This window comes from Sciurus vulgaris (assembly GCF_902686455.1).
Source record: "Sciurus vulgaris genome assembly, chromosome: 1".
NCBI classification, from domain to species: Eukaryota; Metazoa; Chordata; class Mammalia; order Rodentia; family Sciuridae; genus Sciurus; species Sciurus vulgaris.
Genome location: NC_136461.1, coordinates 20,669,349 through 20,684,430, shown reverse-complemented (window position 1 = coordinate 20,684,430; position 15,082 = coordinate 20,669,349). Strand labels below are relative to the sequence as shown.

General features: G+C 49.8%; 1 protein-coding gene across 1 annotated transcript in view; it reads right to left on the bottom strand.

Moving 5' to 3' along the window:
- Positions 1-15,082, bottom strand: part of OPRD1 (opioid receptor delta 1) — a gene marked incomplete at its 5' end in the record, with an annotated part of 35,686 nt that overhangs the window by 20,133 nt on the left and 471 nt on the right. The gene's annotated exons all lie outside the window — the stretch shown is intronic.

Below are 15,082 nucleotides of genomic sequence, written 5' to 3'. Positions count from 1 at the left end.
TGCTGTAAGATTGTTATATAGCTGTGTCTCTCAAAAATACACTGTGTGAGCCGGGTGCAGTGGTGCACGCCTGTAATCCCAGCAGCTCAGGAGGCTGAGGCAGGAGGATTGCGAGTTCAAAGCCAGCCTCAGCAATGGTGAGGTGCTAAGCAACTCAGTGAGACCCTAAATAAAATACAATGTCTCTAAATAAAATACAAAATAGGGCTGGGGATGTGGCTCAGCAGTAAAGTGCCCCTGAATTCAATCCTCAGTTCAAAAAAAAAAAAAAACACTGTGACTTTGGACTGGGGTTGTGGCTCTGTGGTGGAGCACTTGCCTAGCATGCGTGAGGCACTGGGTTTGATCCTCAGCACCACGTATAAATAAAATAAAGGCATTGGGTCCATCTACAACTAAAAAACTTTTTTAAAATACACTGTGACCATCTTTCCATATTTATAGATACAAATTAATTTTTGGTGACTGGTTGTTATTTTAGTCCAGGGGTCAACAAATTTATTCTGCAAGGGGCCAATAAAAAAATATTAGAATTTGCAGACCACATAAAGTCTCTATCACGTATTCTTCTCCTTTGTTCTTACAAGCCTGCAATGGTGTAAAAAAAAAAAAAAGTTAACTTTCGGATCATTGAAAAACCAAACTATGGTCTAGAGCTAGTCTCCTTTATGGCTCCTGAATAAAGTTCCTTCATAAATCCTCTTTTGGGCCTGGGCGTGTGGCTCAGTGGTAGCACACTTGCCTAGCATAAACAAGGCCCTGTGTTCCATCCCCAGCACTGCAAAAAATAAATAAATAAAACAAGATAAATTCTCGTTCTGAAGGATATATTGGCCTTTTCCATTTTTTTGTTATTATGAATAATGCTGTGATAAACTTCTCTGGGCAGACAGATGGGCTCTTTGGGAAAAAATTCCTAGACCCTCAGAACTAGAAGGAAGCTTCATGGTAGGGAAGAAAAAGGAAAGGGGAACTTTGCAGATGCAATTAGTTACAATGAGGTCATATTAGATTGGGGTGGGCCAATAGAACCAGTATCCTTTTAAGAAAAGGAGAGAGCCAGGTAAAGTGGTGCACACCTGTAATCCCAGCAACTCGTCAGGTTGAAGCAGGAGGATTGCAAGTTCAAAGTCAGTCTCAGCAACTTAGCGAGATCTTGTCTCAAAATAAAAAATAAAAAAGGCAGGGGATGTGGCTCAGTGGGAAAGCACCCTGGGTTTACTCCCGGGGACCAAAAGAAGAAAAATTAAAGAAGAAGAAGAGGAAAGGATGTAGAGATGCACCAAAGAAAAGAGATGTTAAAAAAAAAAAAAAAAAACAGAGGAAAAATTAGTGGTAGCCACACACCAATGGATGCTGAGGATCGCCAGCAACCAGAAGCTAGGCAAGGAAGTCCTTCCCAAGAGCCTGCAGAAGGAACGTGGCCTGCTGACCCCTGATTTCAGACTTCAAGCCTTCTAACAAATTCTGTTGTCCCAAGTCACCAAGTTTACAGCAATTTGTTACAGCAGCCCTAGGAGACTCAGAGAGGAGTTGTCTATTTACCAGGTGTGGCCTAACACACAGAAGCAATGTCTGTTAAAATGGCTCCCCAGGCTGGGGATGTGGCTCAGTGGAAGAGCCCTTGCCTAGCACATGTGAGGTCCTGGATTCAATCCTCAGTACAAAAAAATAAAAAATGCTCCCCTTCCCATCCTCCCAAAAAAGGCCTCTTATCATCTAAAATATAGCATGTTGCCTCGGTATTGATCCTAAAGAATTAAAGTCAGCCTAATGTAGCAATACACCATGACCATGCTCAGAGCAGCACGGTTCACAATAGCCAATGGGACCAGCCTAGGTATCTGTCAATGGATGCATGGATAGAGAAAATGCGGTGTATATACCCAATGGCGTTTTATTCAGCCATAAAGAATGAATTTATGTCAGTTGCAGGAAAATGGATGGAACTTGAGATCGTTATGTTAAGTGAAATAAGCCAAACTCAGAAAATCAAGGATCACATGTTTTCTCATATCTGGAATCTAAAGAGAAAAAGGGAAAAGAAAGGTGGGGGGGGGGGGGTCACATGAAAATCAAATCAGAGCGAGATGGGCAGAGTAGAGGAAAGAGACTGGGGAGGGAGGCGGAGAGAGAAAGGGGGAAAACTGGGGAATGATATCAGTTAAATCACATTGTTATGCTGCGTGTGTGTATGAATATATAACAACAAATCTCACCGTTATGTACAATCATAATGTACCAATAAAAATATGAAAAAAAGAATATGGCACATGAGCACTAAAAGTAAAAGTGGTAGGTGAGGATGTTTTGAGTATGTACTGTGTCACTCTCCCTGATCGGTGGCATAGACGTGTTCATTCTCCCAATGAATCCGTGCAACCACCACAGGAGGTTATTATCAGTCCCACCTTGCAGGTGTGGAATGTTGATGCTCAGAGAGGTGAAGTAATTCACCAAAAGGCACACAGCTCGCCCAGGGTCTGGGTTGAGCCTCGGGTCTCTCACACTCCAGAGCCCACATGCCTGACCACTACCCTCTCTTCTCCCTCTATAAAAAAATTCAATCCTTTTGTTTTAGAAAGGCACAGTTACAGCAGTCTCTGCCCACTGCAGGGAACCGACAGCTTACACAAAGCGACTGCCAGTAGTTGGGGTCCAGCTGGGGCCCCCTCTATTTGCAGACAAAGGGTGATTGCTCTCCCGATGGGCAAAACAAGCCCGGCTGGGCAGCCAGGGCTGCAAGCTGTGTCCCTGCCCACCATTTAACAGGGGTGGCAAGAGGCCAGAAATTAATTAGCTGTCTCAGTTTTGGCAAAGCCGGAGGAAGGAAAGTGGTTAATTATAACGAGGCCCAATGAGCATGTCACAGTAGAAGATAAAGGGCTGGAACCTGGAAATAAAGAGTCCCTGAGCTGAACATGAGTTGGGAGGCCAGCCGGATCACACTCAGCAATACACAGCACAGACGCTGAGGTCAGTTCAGTTCAAGAACCACAACAGACTCAAACGGGTCTCCATCGCTCTGGCTCTGCCCTGGCTTAAGGATGGCTGGACCACAGAGCGTGCAGCCAGAGCCGAGGGAGGCCCCCTGGGAGCAGGATCCACAAGTGCTGCGACTCTGGAAACAGGACACGACCTTCCTACCGACTCCTATGGCATGCCACCTGAGTGTCAGAGCCTCGGGTGGGCTCCACCTATAAAGAGGAGAGAGTTCCCCCACCCCACACCCACTGGGGGGTGCAGAGAGAGAGACAGATGAATGATCAAGTGTTCAACGTAGTGCAAGGTCCCTGCTTGGTGGGGGGACACACGGGACACCATGGGAACCCAGACGAGAGCTGCATTGGCTGGGGCCATCAGTGGCTTCCTGAAGGAAAGATTTAATAAGCCGTAAAGCAATGGGCGCCTCTGAGGTTCTGACACAGATTCCCCTCCTGTCTCTAACTGGAAGATTTTTGTTACCTATCCCAGCAACCGCACAGCGGGAATCTCAGAAGCAAAGTGCCAGTTTGATATTTAAGAAATACTTGTGATTCTGCCAGCGGCTCAGGAGGCTGAGGCAGGAGGATCACAAATTCAAAGCCAGCCTCAGCAACTTAGTGAGGCCTTAAGCAAGTTAGTGAGAACCTGTCTCAAAATAAAAAATTTTAAATGGGGTGGGGGGACTGGGATGTAGCCAAGTGGTTAAGCACCCCTGGGTTCAATCCCTGGGGACGGAAGGAAAGGAGGGAGGGAGGGAGAGAAAGAGGGAAGGAAGGAGGGAAGGAAAGAAGGAAGGAAGGAAGGGAGGAAGGAAGGAAGGAAGGAAGGAAGGAAGGAAGGAAGGAGGAAGGAAGGAGAAGGGAAGTAGAGGGGAGGAAAAGAGAGTGGAAGGGAGAAGAGAGAAAAGAAAAGAAATATTTGTAACTTGGGAGGCTGAGGCAGGAGGATTTGCAAGTTCCGGACCAACCTCAGCAACTCAATGATACCCTAAGGACTTAGTAGGACCCTGTCTCAAAATAAAACTTAAAAGGGGGCTGGGGATGTGGCTCAGTGGTTAATCAACCCTGGGTTCAATCCTCAGTACCAAAAAAGAAATAGTTAGAGATGCCGCCCTTAGGGACAGGGACTGAGCCAGGAAACAAGGCAGAGAAAGAGGGGAACACAGATTCTGCCCTCAGGGAGCAACCAGTAAAAGGAAAAGCAAACTCAAAAGTAAGCCATGGTAAAACCTTGTTTCATGACCATCTATTTCTGTGTATGTCTCTGCTGTGGTTCAGATGTGGACTGTGTCCCCAAGACTTCGTGAGTTAAAAACTAAGCCCCACTGTGAGGCATTAAGATGGAAATAAGCCAAATATGGTGTTCAGAGGGGGCCCTCCGGGAGCCACTAAGATAAGGACATCAGGGCGACCCCATGATTGAATCCTGGTGGTTTTATAAGAAGAGGAAGGAAAAACCAGATGTGGTGGCACTTGCCTGGGGTCACAGCTACGCAAGAGGCTGAGGCAGGAGGATCAACTGAATCCAGAAGTTTGAGGCTAGCCCAGGCAACAAAGCAGGACCCTCCCTCAAAGACAGAGAGAGAGAGACAGAGAAGAGAGAAACAGACACAAATACACCTCCATGTTCCCCTTCTCTTTTGATCTTGTGATGTGCTGCACCACTTCAAGACTCCACAAACAAAAAGGTCATCAACCAGATGTGGTCCCACAACCTTGGACCTACAGAACCATGAGCCAAAATGAACCTTTTTTCTTTATAATTTACCCAGTCTGTGGTATTGTGTTATTAGCAACAGAAAACATACTAATACAGTCCTGCCTTTTCCTAAGGGTCAAGCACTGGACAAAAACACTTGATTCACATCGATGAATTTAACAACTGACCACAGAGAGCACATGTCCGTGGCATTTGTCAGAAGACTCAGAGAGGCAGAGAAATGTACCCAGTGTCACACCAGCCACAGGCTGTAGTACCAGGACTCCAGCCCAGGTCTGTCTGACGGGTTATGTGTCAGCTTGGCGAGGCAACAGTCCTAGCTATTTAATCAAATGCTGCTCCATCTGTGGCTGTGACAGCACTCGGTCGTTGGGGCTCCCACTGCCGATCAGTTGACTTTAAGTGAAGGAGATTCTCCTTGGTGACTGGGTGGCCTCCTCCAATCAGCTGAGGGTGTTAAGAAAGCACTGAGATCTCCCAAAGGGAGCAGTCACCCCACCCGGGACAGGTCTGCAGCATCCTCTCTGGCCTGCGGGTGTCCAGCCCCGCAGCCTGCCCTGCAGATGCCAGTCTTGCCTTTCAGACCCGATGACTATAGAAGCTAACACCCAGAAATATGCCCCACTGGTTCTTGTGCTGATAGGACCGTAACTGACATAGACCAGGCCAAGGCTGGTGCCAGGGAGACACAGTCTCCTCACCCAGAAAAGAACAATGACAACCACTTTCAGGCTGGGTCAAAGGAGGGGTCAACATGATGAGAGCCAGTGTGACAGAGTGACAAGAAGGCAGGCTGCAAGTCTGTGGGCAAACGTCTTCCTTCTGTGAGCCTCAGTTTTTTCGCCTATAAATTGGGCACACTAAATCGTTACCATCTCATAGAAGTATCATGAAGATTTGAGATTTGGCACTTAATGCTTTCTACACAAACACCTTTTTTCCCCTCTGGTATGGGGGATTGAACCCAGGGGTGTTCTACCACTGGGCTACATCCCCGGTTCTTTTTATTTTTTATTTTGAAACAGGGTCTCGCTAAGTTGCTGAGGCTGGCCTCAAACTCAGGGTCCTTCTACCTCAACCTCCTGAGTTGGTGGGATTTCAGCGGGTTCCCCTGCACTTGGCTCATTTCTGACTTCTTAATGATTTTGAGGCCTTCCTCTCTGCCAAGTTGATGGTTCAATCCCACAATTCCATATAAAAAGAATGCCCACAAGTTTATTAGTCTTAGTAATCGATATGTGGATGTGACACAGTTTGTCTAAACCATCTCCCCCAAGGGACACTTTTTGAGGACAAAGGGTCAGGAAAGCCCTGTGCAGAGCACTTCATACACATTCTCTCATTTGAACTGCACCTCCCTACCTGGGAGTTTATTAGTCTTAACGTAAGTCTGCCCTACTCCATACCCTCTCCAGATCCCTGGTCGCACAGAAGTCATTTCTTTACAGCAGGAATTGCAACGTATGCAAAAATAGACATTTTTGCATGCCTGGACTTTGGGAATCAAGAGGCCTCCGTCGATTCAAAGTCTGATTCTGCCATTTCCCATCTGTAGCTCTGGGCAAGTGAATTATCTTTGAGCCTCAGTTTCCTCACCTGTTAAATGAAGAGAAGCTCAAAGAGCTGGGAGAATTAGATGAGATAATACATGTGAGTCGCTGCCACCTGCTCAGCATCGGGAAAGCTCAGCCATTGTTTCGGTGGGAACCTAGGCCCAACCGATAAGCCAGTTTTGCTGGGGCACACTCTCTTCCCTGGGATGACAAGGCCTGGGCAGGTGGAGGAAGTGCTCAGAGGGCCCTGTTTGCAGTGCTGCTCCATTTGCTCCCCAAGGTAGGAATGGAAAATCACCAGATGTTGGGCCCTCCCAGGATTCTGGGCGGATGAGCTTTTGTAACCAAGGGAAACATGACTTCCATCTGTCCTGCAGGGGCATCTGGCCTGACCGGGAAAAGCAGCTTCTCCCTTGGCTAATCCCTGGCCCTGGTCCCCTAGTGCTGGACAACCAGCCCAGACACATCATTAGCATCTACAGCTTCGTGCTGGGGGCCAGACCTGTGCCAACATGCATGCCTCATCTCCCTTAACCCTGGAGTTTGCTGTTCCCTCTGCCTAAAACACTCTTCCTCGGCTCATTTTTCTCCTCCCAGCCTCCCATCCACAACTGCAGCCCTGCCATGGTCTCTCCCAGGGTCTCTTGAGTTTCCTTCATTGCCTGTGGCCGTGCCCTCATGTCTACTTGTTTATTGTCTATCTTTTCCCGCTAGAATGTCAGCTCCCCCAGGCGGCGACAATCTTCACTGTGGCTGCATCCCCAGCACCTGGAACTGTGCCTGGTATTTAGGAGGAGCTGTCAAATGTTATGTTGCCACCACCTTGAGACACAGGTGTTTTTTGTCATCTCCACGTCACAGAAAAGAGCCTTGCTCACTGAGCCAGAGACCTGGACTTGAACCCCAGTATGCGGGCCTCTGAGGAATGGCCGCACCCCCAGGAACTTGGGGTTCTGCAGGTCTGAAAGGTGTTGGCAGTAGCCCCCAGCCCCAGCTGCCTCATGCAAGAACCCACTTCTTATGCTCCCAAGCACTACCATGGCCAGCCACCTTTCATCTCAGAGGATGCCCAGTGTGCCAAGAGATGCCAGGGAGAGCCTGAGAGGTTACAAAAGTTCCAGTCCTCCTGTGACCAACACAAAAGACAGGACAATTCCAGGGCTCGGTCTCCTTATTTGTAAATGTGAGGGACTGAAATTGACATAAAGGGTGGTAGAGGATAGGGTGACAGTCACACGTATAGGGTCTGGGCTCAGAACGACACTCTTCTGATTTCCACCCAATCCTGGAACTTTTGGGCATGTTACATCATTTCTGAGTCTCAGGTTTTCTCATCTATAAAATGGGAACAACATTCACCATCTATGGGTTCTGTGAAGATCAAGTATAGATGTATATAGATACATCTCTAAGCAGTGCTTGGCCCAAAATAAGTGCTCGATAAAGTGTTTATAGATAAATCATTCTCCACAATCCTAGGCCTTGGGGACAAGCTTACTTCTGTGGGAAGAGGAGTTCCACCTCTCCGTGTGTGTGTGTGTGTGTGTGTGTGTGTGTGTGTGTGTGTGTGTGTTTGAATGAAGCTTTTTTTTTTTTTTTTAAATCTCACAGGACTTTGAAGTTCAAGTTCTTTCCACTTTTCAAGAAAAAGTAGGAAAAGCTGTACAGGACAAGATTCTTTCCGCACACATCCTTCTTGGCCAGAGACAAAGCCACTGATTTCTGCAGCTGCACTAGCAGCTATAAATCAGTAGCGCGCAACCCAGACACGGCAGCCCACCCCACACCCTAACTGGTAATGGGGCTGCTACAGCCTGCATGATGGCAAATTGCTAATTTAAGTCAGGCTTTCAGTTCTACCCTGCGATTATCCCTCTTCCTGTGTGTGTTGTGATATTCTGGGTGGCCAATTTGATTTCCGGATCCCAGGATTCTGAGGTTAAGGAAATCATTCCTTGCCCTTGCCCAACCCCCTGCCTCTCTGAGTCCTGACATCTGCTGGGGGTGGGGGCATGCTGAGGTCACAGCCTCTGAAAATCATTCTTCTTTGACTCTCAGCTGTGGCGAGAGGGGCCTCAAGTTAATGCTTGTCTGGCCTCTAACTTGTGATCCTCCTGCCCCAGTCTCCCAACTAGTTAGAATCACAGGTGGGCACCACTGCGCCCCACAGAAATCATGTTTTCAAAGAATGAGAACGAGCTCGTGATATAAGCGAAAGCACATATGCTGTGATCCCAGTTTCATTGTGTGATTGTGAGTTCATTAAGTGTGTGTGTGTGTGTGTGTGTGTGTGTGGAGAAAAAGAGGAAGGGGGCTGAGAAAGAAAGGAAATCAAAATGACAAAGCTTTTCTTTATGGCAGTTCATGGGTAACACTTGTCTCCACGGAATCGTCTCCATGTTTTCTGAAATAACTACCTTTGTTATCTTTATTTTAAAAGAAAATTTCGAATGTTGAGCTGATAGTTTCCCTATAGCATCCATCCAATAATTCTAGTTCCTCTTTTATGCCAATAATTCAACCAAATGAATGAGAAGCAAGCCTCGCTCCTCACCTAAAAGTCAGAATCTCTGAAAACATTGATGGGATACTAAATGCCTGGCTCTGGGCTGAAGCCCTTCACATCACACCTCATGAACTATGAGAGTCCGTCACCATTCCCGCTTCACAGATGAGGAAACTGAGGCTCACCAACATGATGCATGAAAGTATTGCTCAAGCTCATTCTCAGTAAATGTCACAGTGGGGTGGCACTGGCTCCAACATCCAGGCCCTCAATGGCTTTGACCCCACATACAGGCCTCAGAGATCTGCAGACAAATCTGCCCACTCCCCACCTTGTCTCCTGTTTCTCTCCCCAGCACTGGCCTCCATTCCCCATGTGCCTCCTGGTTGGCACAGGTGGAGTGGACAGTGAATGGTTTTGGAGTCAGAATGACCTGGGTTCCAGTCTGGACCCTGCCCCTCTTGCTGTGAGGGGCACTTGCTCCCTAGCAGCTCCGCATCCTCATCTGTGAATGAGAACAGGACGCTCCCGCTGAAGGTCTGTGGTGCATGCTGCAGAGGCTCAGGAAGAGGCTACTCAGCGACTCCTGCCAGTGTCTCTGTGAGTCACACACATTCCCCAGGGGATGAACCCAAGACCCAGGAAGTGGCAGGCTTCAGGCAAGGCCAGGAGATGCAGTGGGAAGGGGACCAGGGCTGCTGCTTGCTCTCCCTGCTCAGTCTCACCTGAAATCACCAGGACCCAGCCTCCTGCTTCCTCCTAGGCAGCGGCCCTGCATTCCAGACAGAGGACGCTGAGGCCAGAGTCTCCAGGACCCGTCCAAGGTCATGAGCTCTCTCTACTGCTCTGAGCCAGCCTCTTTGGTTTCCCCACACTGAGTCTCTCCCCATGCAATCCACCCCCACAGCAAATTCATCATCTGCACAGATTGTTCCCAAATCTTCATCTTCTGGCCTGTGACCCAAAGCGCCCTCATTTCCCAGCACGACTGACCTAACTATGGGACCCAAGGACCTGCTCAGTCTCAGTGCCCACATCCAGGCTGGCAGCTGGAATCTCAGCACAGCCACACCAGGCCTGCCTCCAGTCCTTCTCTGCCCCCTGCCTCCAGATGACCCCTTTCAAGTACATGGGGCTGGTCCGTGAAGTTCCTCCAACATTTGGCTCTCCTCGGGAATCTCAGAAGGCGGGAAGTAAGTTGGCAGGCTCATCGCTGACTCCCAGACCCCATTCAAGGCACAAGAGTGGCTTTTGACAGCCAGAGTGGGGAGGACACTTGCCCAGGAGGCCTTTCCTGCTTGTGTTCCTGAAACCTCTCCAACCCCACAGCCACCCTGCCCAGCACTGTCCACTTGGCCACAGTGAACCTCCTGCCCTTGGATCTCTCACCATCCATGGGTCCTTTCGTTGTCCAAGCTGTTTCCTCTTTCTAGAATGTTCAGTCTCCACCTTTCTACAGAGCCAACCTCAGCTCCCACTTTAGGACTAGGTCCCAGGCATTGCCACCTCTGTCTGGATCAGGTGACTGAGCTGGATCCCACAGCTCCGGGAAGCTGCCCCTCTCCCGGAAGTTGTGCCTAATCAGGGGCTCCCAGGCATGTGCTAGGAGGCAAAGGCTTACACTAAGAGTCTGGAGCAGCAGGAGTGAGGCTGGACAGGCTTAGCAGGGGTCAGCAAATGTTAGTTGACTGACTAAAGGTGCAGCCCATGTAGGACAAAGGACAGGGGACACGGTGGAGAACGAAGACAATCAGACCTCAATAGCTACCCACTCTGCCCACCTGCAGCAGCTGCAGGCACACTGGGTAATCACAGCACTGACAACTATCAAGGCCTACTATGTGCAGGGTGTTGCACTGAGGCCTTTATATGCATGACTCCATTTCATCTCCCTGATCACCAATCATGATCTCCCGATTTTCCAATTGAGGAAACGAGGCTCAGGAAAGTTAAGCTGTTTGCCCAAAACCACACTAATAGAACCTGGTGGAGCTGGGATTGAGACCCAGGGCTACCTACCCCCTAGCTATGACCTTTACCACTGCATCGTCCTTTCACTGGACTCCTCTGGCCTGGAGATGCTTGGCCCTTACCCTCACCTGGGCAAGAGAGGGGAGAGAGAGAAAAAGACAAGGAGCACACTCTGAGTCTCCAAAAATGAGACAGGGACATAGTATTCCCAGTTCTGCAAAGTTAATAGTGGAGCACTTTTCCCAGCAGCTCCTGGCACCTCAGGAGACAGAAGGGACAACCACAACTGTGACCCTGTCACAGCCCATGCCATCTGGCCAGACCCTCCCGCCCTGCTGTGTGTGTGGCAGTCACCTGGGATGGCAGGGGAAACAGGTTGCTTTACCCACATTGCTTATCCAATCTTTAGGGCCCAGGCACCTATGAGGTGGTACATTTTACAGAAGAAGACACTGAGGTTCAGGGAGTCCACACAGCTTACCAAAGATCTCAATAGGCTTTTGAGACAAGGAGAAAAGCCAGAAGAGACCCAGCTGAGGAGAGATCAAAGGGCAGAGAAGTGTACAGTGTGAAGCCATCACACAGAGGAAAATGGGTTGGAAAGAAACAGAGGACACTGAGAGTGGGGAGAGAGCAGGGTGCAACACTGCCCAACCCAGGGTCTGGAGAGGTAGAGGCAGGGAGAAAAGGAAGGCTGCAGAACAGACCAGGTGGGAAAATACTGACTCCATTTTTCTGCCCAGATCCCAGGGTGGGCAAACAAAGTTTGGGGCAGGAAGGAAGTGGGGGGACTGGGAGTCTCCTGCCAAAGACGAGGGGTCTTCTGAGCCCTCCAAATCCACCCTACCAAAGGCTACTGATGGAAACTCTCTGAGATACCAGCACAGCTGAGGAAGGAGGGGTGGTCCCGGTCTGCAGGGAGGACACAGGGCATCCCCAAGCTGGAGTCGCCACGCCGGCAGGACTCACTGCAGGAGCCCGAGTGACGCTCCACCTGGGGGAAACGTCCTGGGAGATCCTGCTTGCACTTCACAGAAGCCTTTTTCCTGGGAACCACAGCCTGTCTGCTAGGAGGGCAATTCCCAGAGGCCCCTCTCACGCACCCAGAAGGATGAGTGCGCTGCTCAGGCGGGTCGCGTGGTGAGGAGGCTGTTGGCGGGCAGTGCTGTGTGGTCTGGCCTCCTGAGATGCCCGGTCCTCTTTCTCAGGCCCTCCTCCCTGTCACTCTTCCTCCGCTGCTGACTTAGCTGTCCCTCCTCATCCTTCATCCTCAGTTCCAAAGAGGGCACCCCTGATCTCTCTGATGGGGCGAGACCCTCTCCCACCCCACAAGCCCTTCCACAGCTGCACACTTCAGGCTTTTGAGAGCAGGGCGCCATTTTCCCTTTTTCCTCACTGTTGGATCCCAGCATCGGTGGAACTTCCTTGAATGAGTGCATTCTTTTCACTCCTTCACACAGAGGGCCTCCCAGTTCTCAAAGGGCTCAGGGTCTCAAAGGCTCAGATTTCCTACTCCCTTTTCTTCAAGCCTCACACCAGTCTTTGGATGGCTTGTTGCTAGGTGGGGGGATGAGCTTCACAGAGAAGTGGCTGACCCACATACACAGCAAGCACTAAGTGGCTTTGAATTCACACGTCTGCCTCCAGAACCCAGCTCTGCCCACTGAACTACCTTGCTTTCCTGCCCCAGGGGTCCTCTGGATCTTCCCTTGAAAGCCTTCTCCTTCCTTCAGCTGCCTAAACTCAGGACTGATCCACAATTCACTCAATCACTCCTTTATTTGACTAATCCATGGACCCATTTATTCATTGGCTGTGCCAGACCCAGTATGGGTTGCCAGGGAATCACAGGTGGACCAGAGCTCTAGGATTCCTTGAGGGGACCAGGGGATTGTTCCTCCATTCTGGGATGTCCTCTTCCTACTGCCCTTGGGAGTTTCCTGGCAGAATTTGACCTTTAGCTGCCCTGTGCTGAGCCTGCCTCTCGGCCCCCATCATTCCCCCACCCCCAAGGACAGCCATCGGAAATGCGTGGACTCAGTAACATACAGGATCACAGTTCTCAGGTCCCCATCATGTTCTGAGGATCCTAGAACAAGAGGAGGGACAGGATTCTCCCACTCTCTTCTATGCAATGCTTTGACTCTCCCCTTCCCCAGGTAGTTCTAGAAAAAGTTCTGGACCTGGAGTCATAACACTAGGGTTCTAGCTCTGGGTCCGGTGCTGGCTGCGGCAACTGAGATCAAGTCACCTGGGCTCTCCATGAGCAGCAGAATCCTCATTTGTCAGTAAAATGAGGGCAAGGATGATGGTGATCCTAAGGCCTGCTGCACACGGTTGTAGGTGAGCATTAACTCATTCAGACCCAGAGATGGTTATACAGACGGATGGCCAGGGAAATGTCTTAGCAATGAGGGGACCTATGGAGCCAGCTATGCCATTTGCATACATTTGACAACTGATTTCCAAAAGGTTGGTTGGAAATACACCCAGCAGGCTGAGCCCAGAGCCTCTCCAGAGCAGTCCCTGAGAAGCAGGAGGCCCTCCCCTTGCTCAATGGTCTTGGGAAAGCTGCGCTTATCAGCCCAGCAGCCAGAGGCCCTGGGGGAAAGGCTGGAAACAGGAACGAACTACCACTCAGCTTTTCCCAGACTTGAGCTCCGGGAGCTCCCCTAGAGAGCAAGCAGCTCTCCCAGTTGAATCCACTCTCAGGCCCACCTTAGGATGAGTGCCTCCCTCACGCTCCCTTCTTTAATCAGCCCTGGATTCTGCAGGATCTGGAAAATTCCTCCTCCTCGTAGTACAGACAGCTTCCATTTACTGGGTCCAGGCACCAAGCCAGCTGCATTAGATACACTCTTTCACTGACACCTCGCAACAACCCAGCTGAAGAAGGTTCTATTACCGTCCCTTTCTATAGGTGAAACAGAGGCTCCAAAGAAGCCAAGAGGTGCGCCCAAGTCACAGAGCCACTTTGTGGAAGAACAGAGATTAAACCTACATCAGCCCGACTCTAAGCCTAGAGTGGGGAGAATCACTGACAAAAACACAAAGCAAAGATCAACCCTCTGTGCTCGGGGAAATTTTCCCATTGTAGCTGGTGATGAGTCACTGAAGGCAAAGGAAACATACCTTCCACTCCTCCTGGGGAGCAAGGAGGTCCTCAATGCCAAAGACCCTCGAGACTCACAGACGCCATTAGATGCTCCAACATGCTCCCCGGCAGAGACCCCACACTCTGGAATTCATACTTTTCAATCAAGGAGATTGGTTCTCTATTCTTCCATAGGGAAACAGCCAGATGGAAGCTGGGGTAGGGTGAATGAAGTATATAGGTCTCAGGGACCCAGCTGGGATCACAGTTCACATCTCTAACCTCTGAGTCCATGATCTGCCCTCTTCCCTACCTGGTGACACAGTTGCCCAGAGAAGCTCAGGATTGGGTCCTCGATCAAACAGCATGGGAGACCCATTTCCAACTAGCAGCAAATGCCAGGGCATCTTTCTTGTTTAAGGATGGGAGTCTCCTCTCAGTCCTTTCTGCCCAGGTCCGAGCTGGCAGGGCTGCATCAGGAGGGCCACTTCTGGGAAAAGCTGGTGATGTTTTAGACTGACAAGATCCCAGAACCCTCCACAGATAACAAGAAATGAACCTCACTTTGATAGGGTCAAAGCACAGATTCCACTGCTGCCCAAACCAACCACTGCTGTCTTGGGCAGGGGGAAAAAAAACCTTTAAGGAAGAAAAGAGAAAATGGGAGGGAGCAGGTGTGAGGAGATGGGAGCCTTTCCTGACCGGACGTTCATTGGGGAAGGGAGAAGAGAATCTATTAGACAGCCCACTGGCATTGACCACTGTATCCATGGGCTCTCCATTGGTAAGCACAGGCAGCTGCACAAAGATTGGTGCCCATAGCCACTTTGGAGGCCCTCTCCCTTGGGGGTTCAGACGTTTGACAAGAAACAATATAGTCAACCTCTCATTCTCAGAGAGAATTACAAACTGATAGTTTTGGACGAGCATACACCAACACAGGGATCCCAACATAATTACCAAATGTGACTTGGTAACTTCCCCCCCACTCATGGTACAAACACAAGACACTCTCCTGCCCCCACCATTGATGAGTGTCCCACTCATCAATCTACCCCAAAAGCCCAAAGCACTGTAGAGCATCTCCACCCACCACTGAGGTTTGGGAGGACTAAACATACACTGGTACTGTCACAATCACCCACTCGCAAACTGACAGACAAGAACTGTTGCCAAACTGTCCCACAACCCTGATGCAGAAGCAAAGGGATGCCACAGATGATTAAATGTTAGTTAGGCAAGCACAGGCAGAGC